The sequence below is a fragment of the Pelecanus crispus genome, chromosome 2 (genome assembly GCF_030463565.1).
Source record: "Pelecanus crispus isolate bPelCri1 chromosome 2, bPelCri1.pri, whole genome shotgun sequence".
In the NCBI taxonomy this organism is placed as follows: Eukaryota; Metazoa; Chordata; class Aves; order Pelecaniformes; family Pelecanidae; genus Pelecanus; species Pelecanus crispus.
The window spans coordinates 138400555-138413428 of record NC_134644.1 but is presented as its reverse complement, the minus strand read 5'-3'; positions in this window follow the sequence as shown (position 1 = coordinate 138413428).

Here is a 12874-nt window from a genome sequence, read left to right as displayed (position 1 = left end):
TATGATAATATTAAAAAGTTTGGAAGGCAGACCCTTAAAGTGCTTTCATTTTAAGGAGAAAAGGAAGAAACGATAAAACTTGCAGGAAGGGTACTCACTGACATTTCCATATAAGCAAGAGCAGTCTCAAATAATATTTTGTGAAAATAAACTAACCTGGCTTTGTCAGCTTTCAGTGTACACTTTATGTCCCCCATTACCCAAAGACAGATGTGTGGTATAATAAGCTTTAGCTATATAAGGAGAAAATTTGAACCTAAAATCTGGCCAGGAACTTACCTCACTCTTTTGTTATTCCAGTAGCTTCTTTTAGGGTTTGGGTTGGTTGGGGTTTTTTTTTGTTTTTTTTTTTTTTGGGGGGGGGGGGGGGGAGAAAAAGAAAAAAAAAAAAAAGAAAAAAAGTTAAGTCTTTCACCATCTCTATTTTGAAATTGTTGTATCTGTCATCCTCAGCCAATTGTCTCTATATTAGTCTCTAGTCATCCCTGAGTTCTGGTCTTTGGGTTTTGTTTGTTTTCTTTCTGACTGAAAACAGACTGAAGTTGACCCAATTAAAGAAATTTGGGGAACCTTTAAATCTTTAAAGGCTGTCTAAGCCAGCTCCTTGGACCTCTTACTAACTTTTGACCTCAAAGGAAATGAGCTGAAACAAATAGGATTATTAATACAGATTTTGATGGTTTTTCTTAAGTCCATACTACCAACTTTACCAAAGACTTCTGTGTTGGTCCACTGGAAATAGAGCTCTGTGGGATGGAGAGGGCAGTATCTGTGGAGAGAGGAAAGAGGAATGGCTGTTCAATTTTGCTGGTTATGGCTTTTTTGTGTGGCTAGTGAATTCTGGCTAGCCAACTCACAGCACTTGTAAATGGCTTAACTCAGAGATTTCTAAGGTTTTCTGCCATATGAAAGTCAAACTTACTTTTTAAGTGTTTAGATATCAGCACACTGAGTTGATGACTGTTGGAGTAGCCTCTTATTTTTGATACTCAATCTTGTGATCAGCAATGAATAAGCCAAAGAGTGATGCTTTTTCCAAATCTGCTAGAGAGGCAGATAATACCCTGTGTGTTAGCAGAGTCTGAGGTGATTCAGGAAGCAGCTAGAGGTCACTGAAAAGCTTTGGCAGAGGTTTTAATGAGTTTTCTTTTGGAATTCAGCAATCTTTATGAAGGTCAAGTCTGTTTAAAAATAACAGCTATTTACCTTAGGGGTTCTCAAAACATGAGCCAGGCTTTTTGGTCTCTGACTTCGAGCATGCATACATACAGCAACATTTTTCCTTTTAAATGGAAAAATCCGCAAGCACAGAGTAAAGCACATCTATTTTTGATTGCATGATGCACTTCAAAGTAATCTGGATGTATCCAAGAAGAGGAGACCATTCTGTAGCAGCCACAATACCTAGTGAGACCTTTCCAGTAACACTGGAGAGACAACAGTGGGCATGACAGAATGTAAAGTAAGAAAGGGGGAATGATACTTATTTTCAGTAGGAAATTATAATTTTTGACTCTCAGAGCAGCCTTATGTACAACAGTTCTTTCTCTAAAGAAAGTAATTTTCTCTGTTGTATGCCTGGTGTGATGTTTCTTATTCAGTCACAATCTTTTGTGTCTCTCAGATGAAAACAACTGTGGAAAATATGCTTTTAAATCACAGAAACTTTGTTTTATCGATAAAATACTGGAAAGAAGTTTTGCAAAAAAAGCTTTTGGGGATAAATACCATTGTACACCCTAGAAGTGGGCACAAAGTCAAATCCCTAGTTCTGGGCACTCTCAAATTTAGAAAGCTTGGGTCTGAGCAGAGATTTTTCTTGTGCTCAGAATACGTTTACTTAAGTATGATCAGAGTGAAAATTATTTGCTCCCAACAAAAGTTAATAAAAGAAGACTCTATGCAAACCAAGTAATCATGGTATGAAGTAGGAAATAAATTAAAAAACAACCTTATGAGTTCTGAGGATCTATCTTCTCTGTCCCAGCACCTGTAGCAGCTAAAACTTACATCTTCCATGCATGAAAAAATCACAGCAGTTGACCTTAAGTTATTATTTTTAAAAGATGTCATTAATCAGGTGCAAGAAGGTACTCAGCCACTTTTATTTTGGCTTCATCCAGATTTACTATGTTTAGCCTGGTTAAACAAAAGAACAAGGTCAGTGACTGCAGCCTTTTGTAGATTATTTTAAAAGTAGCACAATGATTAGGTTGCCTGTGCACTTTGAATTTTTGCTGGCCATTCCATCAGGAGTATGGTCTGGTCTGGTGATATGTTCCTCAGATAGCAAAGAGTTACAGCCGTATACTTGCATTTATCCCAGTATAACTACGTCTGCACTCAAATGTGATACCAGTATGAATATCAGCAAGACATTCCTAGCAGAGACAAAATCTAAGATGCTGAAAGCAACTTCGTATGCCACCATTATCTCTTCTGTCCAAGTCCCAGCCATATGAGCTGCTGCAGAGGACAAGCTGCTGGGGAAGCTGTGCACAGGGGTGGCCAGCCCACCATTACCTTCTGTGCAAGGACCCTGAATAATAACCATGAAACAAAAGAACTGGGATGCAGGAAGTAGATGGTTTTCCAGCCTAATAACCAAAATGGGTCCATCAATGAGCAAATATCACTGCATTTCACAAATGGTCCATCAGCTACAGTTACTTGAGCCCTGCACAGGCCCATGTGAGTTTGTTTCAATTTCTAACACATTGTGTGTGCTTGTACAACTGGTGTCCTCTGGTTTGTTGTTCAATGAAGTCATCGTTTTGCTGGAAGAGTGCTTAGCCATTTCCCCACGGGTCTCTCTGGCTGTACCTGATGAGCCACAATGAACTGAAAGGATCTGCTGAGAAGCATGTATCCATATGAATCTGTATTTCTATACCTATTTGCTCACTGGCCTAATCCTACGGGCAGACCAAGTTTACTATAAACTCTCTTTCTGCTACATTCACAAACTGTGCAAATAAAACATTTAGAAGGACAAGCAAAAGGGAGACTGATTGACACCCCACAGACATCCAGATGAGACAGATTTTGGAACGTCAAGCAGAGATCACCACATTCCTGCTTTGTGGTAAGAAGCTGTTGCTGTCCATAGAGTCATGATGTAAATCAGCTGCAGTGCTGTACTGGGATCTTTCCATATTAGAGGTACAGAGTAACAGCCCCATTTGCCAAATGCTGATTTAGCACGTCATAAAAATACGTCTCTCTAAGATACACTCTGTCCTCCAGTCTCCAGACTAAGGCGTGCTGAGGAGGAAGCTGGTAATAGGTCAGTTAGCAAATGTTTTCCACCTAAAACCCTGTTTGGAGCACATCATCACACATGCTAAAACGCCAAAAAAGAAGCAGTGTTGTTCTGACCGCACCATAAACAAGATAAGCAATCAAGGAGGTACAATGTGAAGAAGGAGGTGGCTAACTACAGAAATGCAATAAGCAACCAGAGGAAATGGTATCATGTTGTTCCCTTGAACAGTGTTTTAGTACTTAATTAAGATACAAAAAGTCATCACCAATAAATGATTTTTTCTTCGCAGTTTTTGAACACCTGTAATTGAATGTACCTGTTTTGCAGAAAATTAAAAATGGATGATACAAGCTTTTAATGTATGTTTCAGTGCATGACAAAAGAGGAAATTGCTCCCTAATATTAGAAAAATTAGAAAACACAGGTTCTGGGTACTGGAAGAAACATTTAGTCACAGTTTCCAAGTAAATGAGTATCAGTTATCTTTATTTAGACTACCATTACTTAAAGTAATGATACTCCCAGTGCATAAATAATCAATTACTAATGAGTGAAAATGGATAATCAGATTAATCAACTTCTTCCCCATTCAAAAGCAACTAAGCTAATGTTTTAATTCACTATGCAGTTGCTAATTTTTTTTTTTTTTTTCCTTCTTGACAGCCTGTGTCCCTTTTTACAGTGCCCTGCTCCTAGGTCAGATGATTATTTGAGATTCTCAACTTTCATATAAAAGAAACAGTGACTTTTAAAACTTCCTGGTTTTGAAAACTGTCTCAGAGGTGTACTCCAAGCATATCTCTAGGAAATCAGGAACAAACAGATGAAAGAATCTTCAGTTATTTATTTATAAATCCCTTGGGATTTTACATCATAAATTTTGAACTTTTGTCATGAAATCCATTTGACTTTGAAGGAAGCCAGGATTTTTCAACACTTTGGAGTTGATAACTTTCTTATAAGTACTTCTAAACCAGAAATAGCCAGTTTTAAAATACCAGCCACTAAGCTGGTCTTGTTTGGGTAATGGTAACATTGTGCAGTCGATCTTGAAGAAGCTTGTGCTGGGTTGAGAGGGCTTCATGTTTACCTGAGAAGTATGTTGACCAAAGATCTTACATGCTACCAGGGTTTTGATCCAGATATTATGTATGGGAGAGTCAAGCCAGGAGGATGAGCGAGACCAGGAAGAGTGTTAATTACATGCTGTTTTCTGGATTTGGTATAATAGATACATAGCTTGAGGGGAGCTCTGTTTCCAAACAACATTTCTGTGTTGTTAACATGTTACCAGTGCTGAAAGAAGTCTGCCCAAGTCTCTTCAAAACAGGTAGGAAGGAAAAGAGAAAGATGACATACGCGTTAGGCGCTACAAGAGCGATGTAGCAGACATGATGCTAATGAGACAAATTTGAGAGACAGGGCAAACAGTAAATCAGACTTGTGCAAATACAAAGATAACATTTGATACCATGACAGCAGGTGAATGTAAAAGCCTCTAACTTATTAAGTGCAGTGATTCTCTAATGATTCTGCCGGACAGCACAAGAAAAGAGAAATGTGAATTTTCCTTTCTCCTTCTACTACTGAGCAAACAATTAAAAAGTGTAGTCTGTACTGGGCTGGTGAGAATGTAGGGGTGCTTGCACATTGCAGTGGAGAGTAAAGAGCCAGTGTGTAGCTGGGTCTTTGAGGATATAGCAGACTGGGTCCTGCAAGTGGTGAGGCAGCAACTGCTGAGAAGAGCAGGGCTGATGCTGTCAGCCGAACTGATTCCCAGCAATGGTTTTCGTCAGCTGACATGAGCTGTGACCCCATGCTGTGTGTTTGCTTATGGCTGCTCCAGCTGTTGGATGCAAGAGAAACTGCAGAATAGGCAACAATAAAAGTCAAGGCCCAAGTCAGCATCTGCAGCTGAAAACTGCACTTCAAAAGGACTTCAGTAATACCTTTTGTACTCTCTCTATTCGAGACTCTGATCTGCTCTAATATCCACCACATACTGACAGCAAAAAGGGAATTAGCACTGTGGAGGAAAAGCCCTGTATGGCTTCTAGACGTCTATTCTGCTGGCTCTGGATTGCTAGATGATCTGCTATGGTGGGACAGATGGGTCTCATGCCATGCCAGAAGTGTAAGAGCTTACTGTAGGCAAGCACAGCCAACCCCTAGGAGCAAGACCCTTCCACAGGCCCCTGCAATTAGGATCCACATCACTTCCATGACCATTACTAACTCTTTGCCACTCCTAGTGACACAAGCCAACCCTTTACTTGGCTTCCCCTCTCTCTTTCAGGCATGCTTCTTCAGCATGTCTGTTACTTTAATTAACTATTTTTTCTATGTTTACAATTTTCCGTCCTGTATCCAGAAATGGTGTATTATTTTAACAGATATATTAGGTACTCTATTTTGTTTACCTGCCATTACTTCAGGACTAGAAGCACAGCAATTCAGATCTGTCTTAATTATCAGTGGTCACAATATAGGTTTTTGCCAAAGAACAGTAATCTGCTCTAATTTAAAAATGCATTCACTTACATACTGGGGGCAAGTTCAGAGTGATACTGCATTGCTTCATTTTCTTGCCTTTTTAATTCAGATGCCAAGATGACTATAGATAACTGCCTATTCTGTGAGAAGAAGAGCATCTTTGTTTTTGGAGCTGTTTCACAATTGCTTATATAGCAATAATATCCTCTGATTTGCACAGTAACGCTCCATCCTGCTTGATTCAGGGCTCTTATGTTGACCCCACTATGTCAACGAAGCCGGGATCTCCCTACCTGATTGGACTCCCCTGCACCCAGCATGATACACCCATTTTCTTGCCCCATTTCTACACAATAGCCAATGTCAATTTGTTTCCATTCTCCTTTTCCTCATTCCTCCCACTCCAACCACCCCAGCAGTGCTGGAACAGAGCCCATACTAATAAACATAGTAAAGCATATTAGCTTGGGCTCAGTGCCGTGCCTCATCTCTAACATCATTACACTGCTGCAGTAAAAAACACCTCACTAGGTGGGATGTGGTGGCCTAAAGTAAGAAAAGAGGAGGAGACGTGAGATGACTCTGAAATGTAACACAACATGCTAAGAACGTCTGAACAGTGTACAGATCCATTGGAAGGAGGGTCTTTGCAAAAGTCTTAGTGGAAATATTATGTCTTCTAGTAAATAAATCGCATTGAATGCTCATATCGTCCCTTGAACACCTCTTAGCATATAATATTAAATAGGGACACAGTAATAGTCCCTATTTCTCCATGGGACAAATTTTATAGGTTCTTAAATGTTAGGAGGACATGAATTAAAATGGCTGCTGCCTTTAAGAATTTTAATTCGCTTTAACAATCCATGCCACATGTGAATTGTTAAAAGAACCACATCAGATAAAAACCTGTTCCCTCTGCTGACTGAAGTGGTTAATGCTCTAGTGACAGCAATGAAGTTTCATCCATTTCCTTCAACAGAGAATGTGGCCTTAAATCCACATTCAATACACTCTATCACCAGTTAGTCCAAAATTATCCCTAGCAGACTAATAATGTATAACAGTTGCCCTTCTCTCCTCTCCCTCTCCTCTCCTCTCCTCTCATCTCCTCTCCTCTCCTCTCCTCTCCTCTCCTCTCCTCTCCCTCTCTCCTCTCCTCTCCTCTCCTCTCCTCTCCTCTCCTCTCCTCTCCTCTCCTCTCCTCTCCTCTCCTCTTCTTCTCTTCTCTTCTCTTCTCTCTCTTCTCTTCTCTTCTCTTCTCTTCTCTTCTCTTCTCTTCTCTTCTCTTCTCTTCTCTCTTCTCTTCTCTCTCTTCTCTTCTCTTCTCTTCTCTTCTCTTCTCTTCTCTCTTCTCTCTTCTCTCTTCTCCTCTTTTTTTTCCTTTCTTCTTTCTCTCCTTTTTCCTTTCTTCTTCCTTCTTCTCTTTTTAATTTCTTTTCCAAAATGCCAGCTGTCTTCTTCTTCTTGGTACAGATTTCATAGATGTATCACAGCAGTCAAAAATCCACAAGAAATCCTATCAATAATAAGAAACTTTCTAGACAATACAGTGCATTTTCAAAAAACAAAATCTTTGGAAAACTGCTCACGTTATTATGGTATGTATTGTTGCTAAGGGAAACAATTTTTAAAGATAATATAAAGTTTTAATGATTGAAATATACTACTTGCATAATATATCTTTAAAGAATATTGTTAGTAACTGGATTTGGTTGCAGTTTACAAATCTCTGCTATCAGACCTCCATTAAAATGCCATTTGTTTAGGGAAATGTTGAAGTCCATGACTGAGTAAGTCCAGATGTAAGTAAGAGTAAGACCAAGATGGTCCAGAAGTTCACTTCCAGTCCAGCTGTGGTACATCAGTTAGGCCCATAAGGAAGGATTCTCCATAGCATGGGCATCAACACCTGTAGGAGGTTTCACACAGAGATATGTATGTATGTTAGAAATAACATCTAGCTATGGACTTTCTTTTAAATTTCTCAAATTGGTAGGGTCTACTAGCAGAGTAAAAGTATCGGAGCTGACATGAAAATTTCTTGTCCTCTCTGGCAAATGAGTTTTACACCCGCTGCTGCAGGAGTGAAGCAAATATAACTGTATTGCTTGGCTCTGAGCAGCACCCAGAGAGAGAATTTGTAATATTCCCCAAATGTCATGCTATTTCTACACTGCACCTTGTACACATTTTTGCAGTAAAAGGGTTTGCTGCGTATGTAAGCTCCTCTGTCTGCCTTGTTAAAGGAAAAATCTTCTAATAAAAACACAGACATCTGTATATTTAATATAGTAAACAGATGGTAGTTTCTCATGGAAAGGTATTTTTGTTCAGTAGTTGTCAAATATGACTTTTACAGAAAGTTCCTGTCTACAAAGGTTTGGTTTTGGGGGGTTGCATTTTTGTAGATTAAATGGTTACTCAAAAAGCTTTACAAGCCACAGGGTTCCGTTAGAAACTTACTGCTTTGAAAATGGGTTGTTGCCATTTTAATGTAACAATGGAGTATGTGTTAACATCTTCTTTTATTTTAAATTCTTCTGAACAATGAAAATAGCAGAATTAGGCTTTGGAGGCTTTGGAGGCAGACTATTTTCTTTTTTTTTAATGCATTTTAAAATGCATTTTCAAATTCCTGGGCTGTGTAGGTTTTTTCTCTACTTTCCAATCTTCCTTATGCATAAATGAATATTTGCTTCCTTCTTTTCTTCTACCCAGACTAGAAAACATTACTTACAATAATATCTGACTGTCCAAAGTACTTAATAAAACTGGCAGCAAAATTTCTTGACCCAGCAGAGAGAGGAATTATTTTCTATTCCTGTAGCTTGGCTGCTTGTATGTATCTTGGGTTCTGCATACAACTCAGATGTAACAGAATCAAAGGATTAACAACAGTAATGAAGATCTACTGCCTTTGACTCGGTATGCTGCAATGCTCAGAAGGCTGCAATGTTTCTCCACTACTGGGTCTTTTTCATGAAATATCTAGGCAACAACTTTTGGTTTTAGCCTATTAAATATGTGACTAGGCAGGTTCACTTCTTAATTCTAGCGCTAAGAGAGCTAGTCCAGTGGAATCTACACTTCAGGTCAACAGCCATGTAGCTCTGTACTTCAGGGACTCGCTAGAACATGAGACCTGCTCCTGCAAAATGAGCAATTCTTCTGGAAAAAGGAGGATGGGATATTTCACACGTCATCTGAAATGAATACCATAACTCATTCTTGTGAATAGGCCTCAAATTAGAATGTAGATTGCATCATTTTCTGGGTCTGTGGGAGGAACTGCTAAATCCTGCCATGAGACTTGGGGGGAAAAGGCTGCTAACACACGCCTTGATGGAAATGGATGGAAAGACTTGAAAAATAGATCAGCTTTTGTGAGTAATAGCTGTTGGCTTCTCTGCTAGTCTCCTGTCTCCATCTTCCACTGTGTTGTCCAAAATGCCCTGTACCAAAGGCAGGACTAGTAAAGGGTTGCTCATGTGGGTAAACGAACAATATAAAAATTTAAAAGCTGCTTTTGGAGGAAGTAAAACCCATTTATTGAAACTTCTTCTCCAGACCATTTTGCCAGCAGCTAACTGAGATTTCCTTCTTCAGTTTTGTTCTCCAGCGTTGGAGGACACAGACAATTATCGAAATTGCCTCACAAATAAAAAGAATGGAAAATATGTTTAGAGGTGGTTTTCAAAAGCAACATGGCTAGCTGACCATCCAAGTCCAATTTAAAAAACAAAAAGAATGAGTGCTTAATTTCTTTTTGTTATAATAAAGAAAAAAAAAACTTTTTAACTTAAAGTGACCAACCCTAGAATTATTAGCACTGCAGTTCTATTTGGATAAGTTGGGAACATTTTATATTTTCATTCCTTTTCTTTTTGTTTAAATATTAGTGCTGTTAGTCATGATGCACAGTCACTGTTTTAATCAAGAACTGTGCATTTTAAATATTTGTGTTCGTTGTAGCCAAGAAGTCTGCGGAGTCAGTGTTTTGGCCAATTAAGCTTTAATCAGGACAGAATGTTTCAATGTTAAAATATACAAATTGCATCTGATCCACTGGCATATGCTACCTTTCTTGTTATGGCACTCAGTCTTCTTAATCTAAATGGCTCAGCTACAGCCTTTCATTTCTAAGTAACAACATGAGCCTCCCATTGCCAACAGAGCTGTTACAAGACCAAAGTGAACACTGTCATTTTATAACACATTAGCTGTGTAATAACACATCTAGCAGGCAGTATCATGATGCTTTATTTATTTACTTGTCATCTCTCTTCTTTACCCTGTATTTGAAATTTTCTGTCATTTGTGTTCTGTAATGGAAGATGCATGGGTACTGTTTTGGTACTCCAGGGAGAGGCTGCGTTGTCATAGCCCAAGGCACATCGAAAGGACACAGGAATTATTGGATGTTCTATTTGCCTCAGGCTGAAAGTCTTAATTCTCCAAAACCATCCACCCAGCTTCATCCTCTGAAAGTTAAATTCACTGTACCTCTCCCGCCCCTTTGCCTATGAAAGGGAGTTTCACTAAAAGTCAGAGGTAATTGATTAAGGCCAGCATACAACCCCAGTGAAGGACGATAATCTCAGACGCCATTTGTTTCTCAAAACTATGAATCCTTGCTAATCATCCCATTTGTGCAAATTTCTAAACATGGAATGAACATAACCAGTGTCATGACCTCGTGTTAACTTGTGCAGGCTTCAGCAGATGTAGAGCCACCGTCTCTCTCTTCAGTTCTGTTTCTTGGCATTTCTGCTACCCAGGTTTCTGCTGCTGATTGTGTATTTCAGATTACTTTCTCCTCTGCTTTCATAGCATGCATATTCCCAAGTCAGATCCTATTTTATCCTTTTGGTTCAGGTTGCTAATTTCTCCAGACTTAGAGAAATTCTGCTTATCTTGCCCATATTTGTAAATCTGCTAAGTTTGGTAGTGTCCTGGAATTTCCTTTAAAGTAAGTCTTTCTTTTATTTCTCCGTCATTATGGTACTGTACTGTATCTGATCCTCAGATTACCTCATTAGAGAATTTCCCCTTACTTGATATCATTTAGGGTGATCCCTAATTTACAGTGTCCTGTAAACAGTCTTCAGTCCATTTGACAATTTTCCTTTTCAAGCCAATTTGGGTTAATTTGGAGCTGTATTATGCAAGTCACAAAAATAGTCCCTTTGAAACCAGCAGAACTCTTCACATCAGCCAGCACTTATCAGAGTGAGTAAAATTTCCAGTCTATCCCTCAGAGGCTGCTCTTTTTCTTGGCAACCCATTCATTGAATAAACAATATATATCCTTGCCAAAAATTCTAACTAACCCACTTCTTAGATTTTTAAAAAAAGAAATCAAGATTAGAATTTTTCCTACTACTTTACCCTGCCCTTCTGGCACCCATCCATAACTACAAAGAAAGTGCCAAAATAGTGCAAGGATTTGTTTCAGAATGGTTTGAAATAATGTTTTTTTTGGGGACACACCAAAATCTTTCTTAGGATTCACCCACCATTTGTGTGTAGGCAGGTTAGAAGTCTCTGTTCCCCTGTATTATCCGAGAACCCATTTCTGAGTAGACAACACAGTCATCTGTTGTTACTTTTAAGGAGGGAGAAACATAATTTATTGGTTTCACTGAAAAACTGAGATGCATTTTTTAACACTCTAGCCTAAGAACCAAGTATAGAACACCCTCCTATAAATCATATTTTGTTCATTTAAAGTTGTTGTGGTGAGGTGGAACAGAGGGAAACACAGGACAAAGCTTTGATCACTTTGATCAAGCACAGACCACCTATCAGGCTCCTGGGTGCCACTGAGTGTCATGCACATTTTCAAATTTTTGTCATAATAGCTACCAGTCATTGTAGCTGAGATAAAAAAGGGGATGGTGATTAAACATGTGATTGAATCCAGACATTTTAATCATACCCCTTCTATCTATTTTTGCAAAGCAGGCTGCCTGTTTTCCCAGCAGTCCACATGAATAGCCCAGGGATGACAATTTGCATGCTAACTGAATTCATGTACCACACTGATTGTATGGAACATCTGTTGCTGATTGTTTTGGTCCTCTGCTTTTCAAACTAATATATGAAAATGCAGAAGGTAAAAGGCAAATTATCATGCCAAGGGCAGAGTGCAGATTGTTCCTTTTCTTTTTTTTGGAACTCTGTGTTGTAGCTATTGATAAATGTCACTATACTCCAGCTATCCCCCTGGACTTGTACTAAAATACTCTGCTTTAAATTGCTGCAATTTTCCAGATGCTTTTTTCCTTCTCAATTTAATTTTGGCATAGCTGGCTTAGATGTGGTTAGAAAAAAACCTTCCCCCATCATCTTTCCCAGCCCACATACCCACCACTGTACATCTAGAACCAACATTTCTGTTCTGCTCTAGGTAGGTATAAAGGAAGAAGGTTACCCAGCAGCTTCTTTTGTCCCTAAAGTCCCACTTTGCTCAAAAAGGGGACAGTTAATCATCTCAAGGTTGAGGTTTTCACCTTAATGGCAGAAAATTGAGACAGTTCCTAATATTGGTTAAGGAAACTACTCCAGCATGAAGCAGGTTGCTGCCAGGATAGCCTTAAAATAACAGCGAGTCTTGATATAGAGAAATAAAGCTATACTTCTAGGTCCATGGTACAACAGGCTTCAAAATAGCAAGTTAAACAGTAAGTGAGTAAGAAAATTACTGAGGAACTACATTCCCTTCAAAGGTAGATTTACTTTCACCCTGCACACACTTATGTTATTATTTGGAGGGAGGCACGGCACAGTTAGCTAGTTTTTGCTAGTGGTTTTGCTAATATATAGGATGTAGTGTGCTTTTCTCACCATAGGAGGAAGAGCCGATATGTCTGTGTGTGAAGGAGTTCAGTATATGGGCTGAATGTTTTGGTTTTCAGTCTGTACGGAAAGAAAAGAAATGGCTTGAAATAACCATTGAGAAAATATTCCATTAATCCATCACCAGCTGTTGATTCACAGTTCAACTGGCTACAAAGATTTGTTGCATATTCAAGATTGCCATAGGAACAGCTCTGGATTACATCATTCCAGCTTTTAAAATCTGGTTGCACTGGAGCTCACCTTCTCTACTCT